Raw genomic sequence first — 11,044 nt, forward strand, 5'->3', positions numbered from 1 at the left:
GACCACCAGAAACTGCTTGGGAATTTACTCTCTCAAAGGGCAGACGCGCGCGACAGACGCGGATTCGGACCAGTTCAAAGGGTGTGCTGCCACCTTCTCCATGGGTGTGGTCACCGGCCGTCCGGCTCATGACGTCAATCTAAACTGCAGGGTAACTCGTGGAGGCTCGTGTGCATCCACGTTGGTGGAGTAAACGCCCTCTTTTTCCCAATGTTGTACCCAACTATGGGTGCCCTATAGCTGAGGGAACACCTCCTCGGCGTTACCAGGACCATGTTCCGTAAGGTGGAAGGCATGTTGTGTATACAGCAGAGGTGATGACTGACCACCGTCAGTGCGAGCAGGGCCACCCTCTCTGTTGACGAACTTTGGGGATTGGGGTCTCTCTACGCTTGCACCCCGCCCAATTCGGCTGGTAATAAACGGTTATCCATACATAAAACTAACGTAAATGGCAGTAGCCAGAGCGTACGGCAATGTGAATATACTTCTAGCGATACCGGCGGCATGACGAAAATAACACGACGTTGATAAGAGCAACATTACAATAGGGACAACGGAATCGTCACAATGAAACTACGTTGTCCTGACAACCATGGTTTGAGAATGATGGGATGACGACAGCTGAATGACGAAGACTGCATGATTACGAAGGCTTCACGAATGCATAAAAATGGTGGGAAGAAAACGTATTGATGATGATGATGATGACGGTGATCGTGAACGCACAATAAATTTACCCATATACACGATAAGAAAAAAAAAAACCTATTCATTCTTGAACAAAGTCAACACAAAGTGCGCATATATTCGTATTATTATAAGCAAGAAGCGGTGACCGGTAAGCAATTTGCATGCCTTTATGCATATTCGAAGTGCTATGATTAGCTCGACAACTCACACAATGCGGAAGGCAGCACTATGCTCCAAAGGATCCATTAAAGCGCCTTGTTTGCTTTGTAAGGATGCGCTCTGAGAAATAGCACCTCGCTTTATTCTGAAACGAATACCATCAATGTCTTGCGGCGTCGTATGCGAAGCCAAGGCGGCTTAACGTATAGATATTTCATAGGGATTTCTAGGTGAAATCTACGTAAATAATAACGCTAACCTACGGGGGGACCAACGGAGTTCTTGAACATCCCTATCAGGAGCTATACTAGTTTACTAGAACCTCCTTGCGTGTGAGGAAATGATATCGATGTAACATGACAGATCTTCAGGGCGATTAGCATACGTTGCCAACTTCAGATGTTTTAGAATCTATCTATCTATCTATCTATCTATCTATCTATCTATCTATCTATCTATCTATCTATCTATCTATCTATCTATCTATCTATCTATCTATCTATCTATCTATCTATCTATCTAACCGCTTACTCTAACCCAGTGCCTCAAGTTGTCTGGTAGCTTAAGCCACTAGGTATGAGGCGATATTCGTCAGCCCGTTGTGTTTGATTCATCGTTCTCGCTCCAGCTTTGTAATCTGAGCTTGGTCCTGCCATCGTCGTCAGGCTTTCTACGCTGAACCAGTAGTTCAACTTGTCCGGTATTTTGGGTCACAATGTACGTACTCGTGAAATAGATGCCGTCGTGGTTGTACCATCACCGTCATTACTCCTTCGCCATCTTGTTCTCGTCTTGCTTTCGTTGTCATACTTTGTACGCAAACATAACGGACCGTGTTATGGAATACGTGGGCGAATAGCTTGCAAAGGCGTTTATTAGTCACCGGAACTTGCGATGGACCGTTAGAGCAGGGCATGGGGTCCCAGTACGAGCTGTGTTCCCCGAGCGAATGCGATAGAGATAATGACCGAATAGAAAGGGCTGGAGAGGAAGGCCCACTATACGTCCCTGTTCTTCGTTACTGTTACCCCCGAGAACGAAAAGGGAGCCGTCCAGTGACCTGACAACTTCTCACTGTGGGTGGATAATAGTACGGCTAGAGGCGCTCAACATTGACAATGTCTTACCCACGATGGCGCGTGTCCAAAGACGGTTCAGCGGGTTCAGTCACGTAGTTGACGGCGGATGCGCGTTCGACGACACAGTAGGGCTCTTCATATTTGGGTAGTAGTTTTGAAGAGGGACGAGGTGCTGCGGAACGAATAGAGAGCCACACAAGCATTACAGGAAGGAAGTTGGACGCAGAAGTGGTGTAACCACGAGTGCTTTTCTGGCGTTTTTGGTCTTTGGAGGTAAAGGCTCGAGCGAGATCACGGCACTCTTCGGCATGTGTTGGCGTGGCTGAAATGGGCGCACATTCAGATGTATCCGGCCGGTATGGTAGACTTGTGTTGATGGTGTGCTACTTGTGTCGACCGTACAAAACGTGAAAAGCCGGTGGTGCTCTGAGTAGCGGTGTTGTACACGTAAGTCACGAAGGGAAGAGTGATATCCCGATTTGTGTCGTCGGAGGCGACGCACATGGCAAGCATGTTGCCGAGCCTACGGTTGAAGCGTTACGTAAGGCCATTCGTTTTAGGATAGTACGCCGTAATTGTACGATGAACGATGTGGCACTATAAGAATGCCTTCAACTACTTCGTACAGGAAGACACGTCCGCGATCTCTAAGCAGCTCCTGATGTTGCCGATGACGCAGGATGAATCGACAAATCAGGAATGAGGCGACATGTCGGCGCTGTAGCTGCCGAGAAGGTGGCAGTTTCGGTGTATCGCGTGAGCTGGTCGACTGTCATAATGGCCCAGCGGTTTCCACCCGATGGCAGGGGAAGGGGCCCATATAAATCTATGCCGACGCGCCTAAACGGCAGGGTATGGCACGCTAGCGGTATTAGAATGACTGGCGAGAGGAGGAGTGAAGATTTTCGGTGCTCACAAATGGGGCAAGAGCGAACAAACTGCCCAACGCAGCTGCAGAAGGCCCTGGTACGTTTTAATAACTACCGAGTGTGCACACTGTGTATCGGCGTGGAAAGATGCGCATAACTCCGAACACAGACTGCGAGGGACTGCTAAGAACCACTGGCGTCCGTTAGGGCTACAAATGCGTCAATGATGGAGGTTGTCGCGCATGGTGAAATGTTGAACTTGACGACACAACGCGCGAGTGGTTGGTTTTTGTGACGAAACAGAAAGCAAGTCTATAGGGGAGGTAATCCAATGCGAGGTAATCGAATTGTCCTTGCGGTGCTCGGAAGCGATAGTGGTAAGGCTGAGCAAAGAAACGGTGAAATCTGATAGTCAGCAGCAGGTATTGTCGTCATGTGAGGGAGCCCGCGAGAGGGCGTCGTCGTCAGAGTGCTGGCGCCCGCTGCAGTAAAGCACGCGAATATTGTAGTCTTGCAGGCGAAGTGCTCTTCGGGCAAGAGTGGCATGAGGGATCTTTCAAGGACGAAAGCTAACTGAGTGTGTGGTGGTCAGTGACTACATCAAATAGTAGGCCATACAAGTACGCCGGGAACTTAGTAAGAGACCAGATGATGGCCAGACATTTTGTTGTGTCACAGGTCTAAGCTTTTGTAAGCGTACCACTTGCATCAACCATGACATGTTCAGAAAATCCTTATTGGCGCTGGGCAAGCACAGCGCCGAGACCAACATCGCTAGCATGTGTGTGCACCTTCGTAGGGGCCGTCCGGTGGTAATGGCGCAAAATATGTGGAGAGGTTGGCAAACGACGGAGCTTTGTCAAGGATCGTTACACTTTCTCCACCATGAAGTGAGGGGTCCATTGCTTCCAAGATACTTTGTCATGGGCGATATGATGTCGGCGAAATTGCGCATGAAGCGTCTGAAGTAACAGCAGAGGCCTATGAAACTGCGCAATTCTTTGACAGACGTTGGCTTAGTGAACTCAGCGACGGCCCGAAGTTTGGCTGGGTCGCGGAGTATTCCATCCCTGGATATGATGTAGCCTCGAATTGTGAGCTGCCGAGCTAGAAATCGGCACTTTGGGTTTAGGCGTGCGCCTGCGTTCCTTAAACACGCAGAAACACACCGGAGCCGTTGAACATGCGTGGCGAAGTCAAGAGTAAAAACTACAACGGCCTTCAAAATAATACAAGCACGTGTGCCACTTCAAGCCGCGTAGAACTTTGTCCATCATGCGCTTGAAAGTGACCGGCTCATTACAACGTCCAAAATGAATTACGTAAAATTCGTATAAGTCGTCGGATGGGACAGAAGCTGTCTTCGGCCGGTCGGCGTCCGCTATGGGAACTTGCCAATACCCTGAGCACAAATCTAGAGATGAAAATAATTGTCCGCCTTGTAGACTGTCAATCGCTTCGTCTACGCGCGGGAGAGGGTAAACGTCCTTGCGAGTGATATTGTTGAGGTACCGGTAGCCCACACAGCACCGCAAAGCACCATCTTTCTTCATTGCAAGGACGCCAAGGAATGGCGATGGACTGTTCGAAGGTCGTATCACCTCGCGGCGAAGCCTGTCGTCGAGTTCGTTGGTTGCACGATGTTCTGCACAAGATACCGGATACGGACGTTGCCGCAATGGCGGTTGCGAGCCAGTGTCAATCCGATGCGCAACAGTTGACGTCAGGCCTAGGGCAGATTGCCCTGCTTCGCAAGAAGAACGAAATGCTTATAAGAGGCACAAAACCTGAAACCGCTGGATCGTTGTAAGACAATCGGCAGAATAAGAACTGAACACATCACTGAGGAATAGGTCTCACGTAGAAACATCACTGAGCGCACTGGAACTGGTACAGTAATGGCCATCGGGCACGCACATAACTGGCACGTCTTAGATCACTTCTACATTCTCAAGACGTTCCCCTCGGAGCAGCATTACAGGGTATGAGAACGAGTTCCAAACGAAAATGGTGCTGAAGCCCTGTATGATGTCCACTGTGGCAAAGGGTAGCAGCAGATCTTTCGGAGTGAGAAAGCGCACAGATGACGACGGTGGTGCAACAGCACCTGAGATTCCACTTCCGTGCACGGGCACGACCATTGATGCGTTCGGAGGAACGTGGGAGTCAGCTTGGACAAGTAGTGTCCTCGAAAGCGAGAAAATCTCGGTTAGCGGCAAATATAGCAGCAGCGAGAATTCTATTTCGGCCTGTGCGCAATGAATAAGGCATTGACGCAAGAGAAAATCCCAGCCAAGGGTAACGTAATGAGAGCACAAGGAAAGGATTATGAATTCTATGATGTATAGAATGTCGGCAGTGCAAGACAGCACGACAAGTACAAAACGAGCAGCACAAGCTGCTAAGGAGTGAATATTTTGAGGGACAGCCCATAAAGGGGCGTCATGCCTTTGCGAAGTATACGGCAATGCTTAGCGTCCATGGCACATACGGCGGCTCCTGTGTCGACAAGCGCAGATGCACGAACACCATAAACAAAGACATGGATTGTGTTTGAGAGTCTGCGTTGAGGACTATTACATTCCGGTGGTGTCGCAGCCCTTGGACTGCGGCGATTACTTTTTCTCGTCGCTAGCGACGGCGCGACGTCGCATCGGCGACAGAGAGCGACGGCGAGGAGACGGTGAACTGCGGGCAGGTGGCATCGGGTGTAAAGTCGGTGACATAGCCGACGATTGGTCGTCATATGGACGGTTGGGCTGGATGGTCGCAGGTGGTATAGCGCTAATTGGCTGTACATAATTACAAAAACATGCGACGTGACCGGCGTAGCCACACGCAAAGCAAATGGGCCGGTTCTCCGCAGTATGCCACCGCTTCGCTAGGGCAGGTCTCATCCATGTCACAGGATGCGTAGTGCAGGGCGGCTGCTTATGTGACTGCGTGGCGGGCTGCAGTGTGGGCCTATCCACGACGTCGGCGTGACGGAGAGGCGCACTTGAAGAGAATGATTGGGTCTGAGCTGAGCGGTGCAGCTACCGGGACCTGTTGGGGCAGCGCAAGGAATTCAGCGTAGCTTAGTGGAGCAGCCGCAGGAAAATGATGGCGCTCGTCTGGTAAGACATCGGCGATTGCTGAGCGATCGTGCCATGGAGCGGAGGCTATGAGTTCGTGGCAGACTGTTGTGTACGCAGCGGCTGAGCGAAGGTCATCAAAGAGACTTGGCGGGGAACATCCTCCCGGACGAACATTTGATTTATGCACGCAGCGCTCACTGGTCAGAGACGGCAGGCAAACCAGCAATGTCTTCGTTACGCGATGAAGAGCGGCGTGTGAGCGAGCGCTGCCTGCATGGCTCCGCGTAGCTTTAGCATAAAGTGACGATGTCGGTCATTAACTGATGATTCTTAAAGAAGCATCGTGAAAGCATAGTCCTCTATCCTTTTTTGACAGCTCGGATTTTGTCGGGCTCCTACATTGTCACGTTGACTCGGATACACAAGTCCAAAACAACCTCAATGTAGCTCGTAAATGTTTAAACCGGTTGCTGTGCACGTTGTCGCAAACGCGATTCCGCACACAGCTTACGCACAGCCGGACAACCAAATACTGTCACTAAAGAGGCCTTCAATTAGGACTGAGGCGGAAAATCGGGCTCATGGTTGTTGCTTCAGGGACTGGCTACACCCGCGAAATTGAAGAGCACGTTGCTCAGTTTGCCGGGGTCGTCGCGTTCGTTGTGGGCGCTTACCCTCTCACATGTCGTCGGCCAGTCCTTCAGGCTGCTGTCATCCGCGCCGCAAAACATAGCAGTGTCCCTGTGGCGAAGCACATCACACCACATGATGGACGGAGGAGGCCCTCGCTGGGACGAAGTAGGATAGGTTTGCTGGAATGCATCGTCGGGTATGATTGAGCATATAGTACGGGATTGAAGTTACAGGATGGACATTGTAGCCCGAAGCACCCTCCCTCACTTCCAAAGCCGTTTATTAGTCACCGACGTTTGGGAACGACCGTTCGAGCAGGGCACGGATTCCCAACACGAGCAGCGTTCTTCGAGCAAACGCTCTGTAGAGATTGACCAACCAGGAAGTGCTGCAGAGGATGGTCCGCTATAGCGTCCCTCTTATTCACTACAAAGCTTGTGCTTTCGATAAAGTCATGGTCGTTGAATCTTCATCCTTAAAGCTTTTTCAAGCGACTCTCGTCACACCATCGTCGTCATATAGTCATCACGGTTTAGTTGTCGTGCAATCGCCAGTTTCATTCTATTCGCTCCAGCTTTGGCTTTCGAATCTCGTCATCCAATCATGAGGACTCCATCGTCGTCAGACCGTCTTCAAGATGCAGTCGTCGTGAAGCCATCGTCGTAATACACTAGCCATCATATTGTGGTCTACACACGATTGTGACGTCATCTATGCCAATGCCTTGTTCTCATATGATAATCACCATGCATTCGCTATGATACCATTGTCGGGATGCCGTTGTCGTCATTCCAATATCTGCATTCTAACTTTGCCATCTGACTACCCATCAGTTTGTCCCATCGTCATCACGCCGTCGTCATCGCAGATTCCATTACCTTGTAGTCATGTCATCGTCGTAATCAGGTTGTTTTACCATCTTCATCTCTACGAAAACTTCATCTATTCTTCCAATGCAGCCATAGCCATACCACCTTCGTCGTTCAATCGAAGGCATTTTCTTTTCGTCATTCTGTCGTAATGCATTCTTCAGGCAGTCCCTGTCATGCACCCGTTGTGATATCGTCGTTGATGCGATGGCATGATCGTTTCCCCGTCGCCATTCCACTTCGTTTCCTGAATCGTCATATGATTGTCTTCACTCCTTCCCAAGCCTACACTGTGGCCCAAGTTGTCTAATAGTCTAGGCCCATAAATATGTGGTCAAGGAAGTGCGGCCGTAGTAGTCGTTCTATGTTCGTCAATTCAGATTCGTCATCTGGCTTTTGTCATGTCGTCATTGCCACCCTATCCGTGAGGACTCAGTGACCCATGGTATGCAATAGTTTGAACCGCAGGTATGGGCTCTTGGTCGCGATGCCGTTAGGTCATTGCATCGTAGCAGTTGAAGCTTTGTGAGCCGACTCGCAATCAGGCCGTCATTGAACTGCCATAGTCGCCATACTTTTGCCATGCGTTAGTCGTAATCTGTCATCCCGAAGCCGTCGTAGTCGTTCTAATGTAATCCCTTCAGTTTCTTCACTTCACTCTCGTAATGAAGTCACTATCCTCGTCATACAGTTGTCATGATGACAGTATCGTAATACGCTCATCTTAGTCCTATAGACATCAGACCTTTGTCATGCCATTCTCGTCATTGCCTTATCCTCATACGGTCGTCTTCATAAATTCGTAGCAACACTGTCAACGTGACATCGTCGTGGTTTTTCCGTCTTCGGCATTAAAACATTGTCATCCCAATCTCGTGATTCTGTCGTGGTTGTGCCACAGTGTTCACACAGTCGCTGAAATGACATTATCATCCCAACGTCATCGTTACGTTGTGAATTAACCTGCATCATCCCATCCGAAATCCCATTGCCATCATACCGCCTTGGTCGTTATATCGACGTGATTTCTTGGTCGTTATTTTATTTTAATCATCTCTTCGTTATTGATTTGTGATTATGCCACCAATGTCATGTAATTTGCCTCATCGCATCGTCTTCACGCAGTCGCTGTCATGCATTCATTTCCACAGTGTCGCCACCATGCCTTCGTTGCCGCATCATCATCGTCGTCCGTCCAGCTTCACCTTGCGGCTTTCATCATATCGTCATTGTCCCAACATCGGCGCCATGCCTTCGTAGTCATCCCAATGTCCTCGTGTTATAGTCATCAAGAAATCGTCCTTATGCCACCGTCGTCCCTTCAGCATCAGCATCTCATTGTTGACATGAAATGATCCTCATAGCGCTCCGTCATTCTATCACCCTCATTTCTTCTTCGTTATCACATCATTGTCACTACGTCGTAGTAATGTCTTCATGCTTATGGGTGTCCTTGGCAAAGGAATTTCACGGTAAAGTTGACCAATAACAGAGACAGCCAACGTCGCATGCACCGGAAGCAACGTCAGCTTCAGAATCACCACCGCGCATTTAAAATTAGCATGACTTGAGCAATAGAGTGTGCCACTAGATTGATTGATTGGTAATGTCATTAGCGTCGGCAGTAATCACGAGATGAATTTTTAGTATAGACAAGGAAGCCGGTTCTTGCCTGTGGCTTTGAGCAGACAGCGGCGAAGCGATCGACGGGCCGTTGTCTTTTATTTATTTCATAGCAGTGATCCTATGACAACGGAGCGCGCATTTTGTCGTCGGTTGGCGGTCGATGACATCGCCGACCAGAACCTTAGAGGGTACTGGTTACCGAGGCAGCTGAACTTGAGCCGTGTGCAGCGCGGTCACATATAATACCTATGAAGGTACGGGTGCTGGCACACGTACACATTTCGTTATGGCCAGTTATAGGCCTGTATATATTATGGAGTCTTTTATATCCGTAATTGCTATCGCAATAAAGGCGTACAGTCGCTTTGTACTACAGTGGCGGTGGTACTGGTCATGTATACAGGCTTGGATAACCTCGCTGACCTGGCCGGCAATTGCTCCGATTGAGCGTCGCTTTTGCGCCAACTATGTCCCATGTTTTCATCATTCCAGACTCGAGCAGAAATGTCAAAATAATGCGTAACACTTCCACTGTAATTATTCTGATGGCGGTGCACTGAAGGGGCGAGCGCGGTTGCGACTGCACGCGCAACCGCACTGTCGAATGGGAGTGTGCAGTGATTTGCCGTAAGAATATAGCGTCAGCAACATATGAATGATGTGCCATGACGCTATCAGTTGACCGCACTTGTTCCATTTCGTCTACCCTAATCCGAGCTATGCTTCCTCCTCGCTCTCGTACTGTGACATGATTAGAGAGAGAGAGAGAGAGAGAGAGAGAGAGAGAGAGAGATGAAGAAGAATGGCAGAGAGGTTAACCAGATCTCAGTCTCCGGTTTGCTACCCTACATTGGGGATGGGAGATAGGGGTAAGAACGAAGACAGAGAGGAGAGCGTTAAAAAACGCACACACGGAGACACACGCACAAAAAGGGCGTTCCAGTTTGACGTTCACAAAGGCCGGTAGATCGCACAAAGCGCAATAGGGCTTGCACGGCCTTCTTCTGAATGTTAGGTCCTTTCGATGGTATAAATTTCTTTTCTCCGATAGCGGTTGGTCGTCCAGCTAGTGAAGTTCGTGACGAAGGCATACCCTCTGTGGACTGTACTGCGGGTAAGCGCACAAAATATGGTCAATCGATTCCTCATGGCCGCAGTGGTCACAGGTTGCGGTGTCGGTCATCGCTATGTGGAATGCATAGGCTTTGGTAAAGGGAACGCCCAACCACAGTCGATACAAAAGCGGGGCGTCTGCTCGGCGAAGCCGTGATGGCGTTGGAAGACTTATTTTGGGAGCAAGTGAATACAGTCGCGTATTTCTTAAATGTGGCTCGTTCCATTGCCACGTGGTGCACCGCCGAGCAAGTAGGTGCAGCTTCCGTGCTGCGTCAGTTCTAGAAAGTGGAATTGGGACGTGGTGCCCCTCAGTAGGGGCTGAGCGGGCAGCTTTATCGGCCCGTTCATTGCCGATAATGCCGCAGCGACTTGGAAGCCATTGGAAGGTTATTTCATGGCTTGCATCACTTATATATTGGAATGTCTCTGTAATGTGAAATATTAGCTGCTCGTGTGGTCCGCGTCGTAAAGGTGACAGTATAGACTGCAGTGCCGCCTTCGCATCGCAGAATACCGTCCGCGTGTGTGACGGTTCATCACCAATGTAATGAAGGGCAGTAAACAGCGCTGCGAGCTCTGCGAGCTCTGCTGCCATCGATGTTGTCGCGTGAGTAGTCTTAAATTTGATTGTTATAACTTTCGCAGGTATCACGACTGCCGCCGTGGAGCAGTTTGGTAGGACAGATCCATCAGTGTAGATATGCGTAGAGTCGTGGTAGTTCTCGGAAAAAAATAGTAGCGTGAGCTTTTAAAGAGCTGGTGATGATAGATAAGCTTTTTTCGCGATGCCAGCTTTTGTGAGGTTGATGTTTGGCTGAGCGAGGAATCGTGGAGGAATCGAAGGTCTCGCAGCCGGAGTGAAACAAGCTGGCAATGATACATCATGTGCGGTAATCGTTTGGCTGAAAGATATGCGTGGTCTG

The sequence above is a fragment of the Dermacentor variabilis genome, chromosome 7 (genome assembly GCF_050947875.1).
Source record: "Dermacentor variabilis isolate Ectoservices chromosome 7, ASM5094787v1, whole genome shotgun sequence".
Taxonomy (NCBI): Eukaryota; Metazoa; Arthropoda; class Arachnida; order Ixodida; family Ixodidae; genus Dermacentor; species Dermacentor variabilis.